The 4,458-nt window shown below is 40.9% G+C and overlaps 1 pseudogene; it reads right to left on the bottom strand.

Moving 5' to 3' along the window:
• Window positions 1–477: 477 nt before the first annotated feature.
• Window positions 478–1,896, bottom strand: LOC112314257 (6-phosphogluconate dehydrogenase, decarboxylating pseudogene; annotated as a pseudogene).
• Window positions 1,897–4,458: the final 2,562 nt, after the last annotated feature.

The raw sequence follows: 4,458 nt of genomic DNA, 5'->3' as shown, positions 1-4,458 counted from the left end.
ATTGTGCCATGCAGATATAAGTAAGCACTATGCACATTTTATTTTATTTATTATCATTTTTGAAATATCAGGTAGCTTTTATTAAATAGGGAAGGGAATTCAACTGCATGATACAAAAGATCTGGTCTGAGAAGCTTCCACAAGATTCCTTCCCTTCTTTGTGATGTCTCTCTCAGGGCAGACTCAGGGGCGTCCCTAATCTGCAAGACATGTGGACAGTGACTGCTTCAAGGAGTGGGCTCTTCCTGTCGAGCATATGACAATTCCTGATCAGTCCCAGAAGCCAAGAGCACAGGGCATGATGGTTCTCACAGAAATACTCCACAAGTGAGCTTGGGTTTACTTTTTCAGGAGTCTCTTATGACAATTCATTTTAAAATAGCTGAACAGAAAGTAGGGCAAAGGGCGTGTAAGCAGTGTTGTGTGGCAAATGGAATGTCCCTGTCCGTGGAGTCACGGTGGGTGACACAAGTCCGATTAGGTGTTGTATGAAGAAGATGACATGCTGCCCCCATGCTGTTCAGTTAGTGTGGATAAACTTTCCCCCACTAACTACTGTCGGTTTGGTTAAGAGTTCATAGGTGTGTGTCCCAAAGTCATCCCGATGAGCCTGGAGCAGGCTGGCTGGCAGCATGCCGTGCCTGTGTCTGTCACAGAAGGAAAGAGCAGTGGTGAAGCAGGGCCTGGGGTTGCCCGCTGCCGGCAGTCCTGGCAGGTTTTGACAGCTGACTTAAAGAAGTTGTTTAGAAGTAGGTTCTGAAGTTCTGAGTTACATTAAATACATCTTTTACTTTTCCTAGGAATACACTTCTGATGATACAGCTCCCCACCCCACCAACATCAAGGCAATGCCATCATATTTGAGGGACCAGACAATTTCAGTGGCTGCCAGTCTTAGCAGTATAAAGCCTTGAGTATAAAATATGATATGGGAAGCATAGAGGGCCTTTCGAATGTCCTCCAAAAATGATTTTTTTTAATCACCTTTAAACTGGATCTTTTGAGGACTCTTCAGCTTTTTGCTAGCTTGAAATCTCTTGTCCTTCAGAGATGACAAGCATCGCGCAAAGACTGATTGTCCAACAAGGGTGATGGCACACCATACTCCAGGGCTGAGATGGCAGTCCATTTCCGCATGCCATTCTGCCCCTTACTGTCCCTGACTTTGGCAGTGGGTGAATGCTGTCACTATCTTGGAACCTGAGAATATTGACTGTGATTTCAATCAGGAATGAGTCTAGCATTGCCTTATTCCAGTCCCCAAATGCCTGTGACATCTCATTGAGCTCCCTGCCCAGGACGTATTTCATCAGGTGGTAAGACTCACAGATCCACTGCATGTCCCCATTCTCCATCCCATTGTGCACCATCTTCACAAAGCATCCTGCTCCCTTGTCTCCCACCCAGTCACAGTTGGGGTCTCCAGTTCCCACTTTTGCAGCGATGCCCTGGAAGATTGTCTTGATGTGGGGCCAGGCTTCTTTGTTGCCTCCAGGCATAAGTGATGGGCCATACTAGGGCTCTTCCTCTCCACCACTAATGCTGCTTCCTACAAACTAGATTGCCTTGGTCTTGAGACCTTGACATTGTCTTATGATATCCTGATATTCAGCATCTATCAATGATGATGTCACCAGTGTCCAACAATGGTACCAATTTTTCAATAAAATCATCAACAGCCTAACCAGCCTTCACAAGCAGTATGATCCACCAAGGCTTCTTCAGCTTGGAGACCATCTCCTTCAAGGTGTGAGCAGTAACCATTTTGGTTCCCTTTGCCTCAATGGCCAAGAAATCAACTTTGGAAGCTGTTCTATTAAAAGCGCAAATGACAAAGCTGTGGTCAGTTCTGTTCAAAACTAAGTTCTGGTCCATGGCAGACAGTCTAATCAGTGTGATATCAACTTGGGTTGTGTCAGGGGTGGTGACTGGGCAGGAGCAAAAGAGAGGTGGAAAGCAAGGGACGCATGGCACTGGCCATCAGCATTTTAATGTGTAATCTCTGTAACCTTTTTTAATTTTTTGTGTCCCTTGCAATTCATGTATCATACCACTAGGTGATGGAGGATCATCATAACATTAGTAGGTTGATTAGAGTAGACGTAAGTGCTTTTCTAATTTTTATATTATTCAAAACATTATTATTTAGACTTTAAAATCTACTAGCAAAGATCAGCTTTTAAAGAACCAAATGCTCAAGAAAAATGTATATGCTGTACTTAGTATTATTTATCTTCAAAGCTGAATTATATAATTAATTAATGCTTAACACTCATTTAAAGTTTATTTTAGTGTCCAAAAAATATCCCAATTAAAAAATGGGCAAAGGACCTGAACAGATACTTCTCTAAAGAGGACATAGAGATAGCCAATAGACATAAGAAAAAAAGATGCTCAACGTCACTAATCATCAGAGAAATGTAAATTGAAACCACAATGAGATGTCATCTCACACACCTGTCAAACATTAATAAATCAACAAACAACAAGTTGTTGGAGAGGTTGTGGAGAAAAAGCAATGCTTGTGCACTGTTGGTGGGAATGCAGACTGACACAGCCACTGTGGAAAGCAGTATGGAGGTTCCTCAAATAATTAAAAATAGAATTGCCTTATGACCCAGCAATTCCACTTCTGTGTACATATCTGAAGAAACCCCAAATACTAATTGGAAAAGATGTATGTACCCCTATGTTCATTGCAGCATTATTTAAATTAACCAAGATATGAAAGCAACCGAAGTACCTATCAATAGAAAGAAGACATAATACATATATACAATGGAATATTACTTGGTGACAAAAAATAAAAACTTTCCATTTACGACAACAGGGATGGACCTAAAGGGGATTATGCTAAGTGAAATTAGTCAGACAGAGAAAGACAAAGACTGTATGATTTCACATATGTGTGAAATTATAAAAAAAAAAAAATGAACAAACAAAATAGAAGCAGACTCATAGATGCAGGAAACAAACTAGTGGTTACCAGATGTTCCAGGGGTTGGGGTGAGGGGCTGGGTGGAAGGGGTAAAGGAATTAAGAAGTACAAATTGGTAGTCACAAAATAATCATAGGGATATAAAAATATGGCATAGGAAATATAGTAAATGATACTATAATAACTATGTATGATGCCAGGTGGGCACTTGAATTCTTGAGTTATTAGGGGGAGCACTTTGTAAATTATGTAATTGTCTAACCACTAAGCTATACACATGAAAACCAAAATAAAGTAATATTAAATGTCAACTGGAATTGAAAAATAAAACTTAAAAAAATAAAGTTAACTTTGGCATCAAATATCTCTAGGAAACTGTACATGACTTTGAGTTCTCAGCCATGTTAAGTGGTAAGACTTCTATAGTCTAAAGCCATTGAAGAGAATTCAAAAAATAACTTATAGAATTATTTTTTATTTTGCTTTGATGTCTAGTTTTTTAAGGTACCCTTATATCAGATAGATGATATAGCTATAGATTAAAGATTTTTAAATTTTAATATCTAACACATGATAGATATTCAATAACCACTCATTTCCCTTATTTCTAGTCTCTTTTCTGAACCTAAGAACAGAGAAGCTACCCCGGTTTATTTTTCCCAAATTTAATTGATATTTTTCTTTCTTTTCCCTTCCCTCCCTCTCTGCCTCCCTCCTTTCCTCCTTCCCTTCCTTCCTCCCTCCCTCCCTCTCTTCTTTCCTTCCTTCCTTTCTTCCTTTCTCCTCCTTCTAATTTATTTATCTAAGAATCTATTTAGATTATCTAAGAATCTTTTGGGAACTGCCCTGCCTGGTTTCAGAGGCTGTAACCTCCCATAGTTAAGGCTGAGTCAGAATTGGGACCATAAGCCACTAAGGAGACAAAGCTTATCGCCCTGGCAGGTGTGCCATGTCTGCCCACTTCACCCTGCTTGGCCCTGAGCTTGACCAGTTAGCCAATGACGGGTAAGAATCCTCAAGGGAGGATCAACCTAAGACAGGCTCTGGTCACCAGGAATAAGCTCACAGGGAAGGACTCGGGGGGCTGTGGAAAAAGGGGGTGATGAACCCTCGCCCCTCGGCTTTGAAATAGCCTGAGTCCTCATTCTGTCTGCAAGATGTCTCCTAATCTCTTGGCTGCCTTACTTCCCTTGCCTGACTTAAGCCTGAAGCAATAACAGAGGCCAGTGCAGTCCTGTGCTGGGAGGGGCAGATTCCCTGGGGAATCAGGCCTAAGAAAAAATACATACATTCCTGTGAAACCTACTTAATTTGTACCCTCAGCTTAAAAGATAAGGGTCCAGACCTGAGATGAGTCTGGCACCTAAAGTTTTATGGCCCTCTAACTAATTGGCTGTAACTCAGAATAAGCCCTCAGAGTTCTCTGTAAATCATGTATTATTTAACCCTTACTGGCTGACAATGATTGATGAGCTTTATCTGTATTCTTATGTGAATGAACCTAATAAAAGCCCATGGAG

This window comes from Desmodus rotundus, chromosome 5 (genome assembly GCF_022682495.2).
Source record: "Desmodus rotundus isolate HL8 chromosome 5, HLdesRot8A.1, whole genome shotgun sequence".
Classification (NCBI taxonomy): Eukaryota; Metazoa; Chordata; class Mammalia; order Chiroptera; family Phyllostomidae; genus Desmodus; species Desmodus rotundus.
The sequence above is the reverse complement of the archived record's forward strand: the minus strand, read 5'-3'. Positions and strand labels throughout refer to the sequence as shown.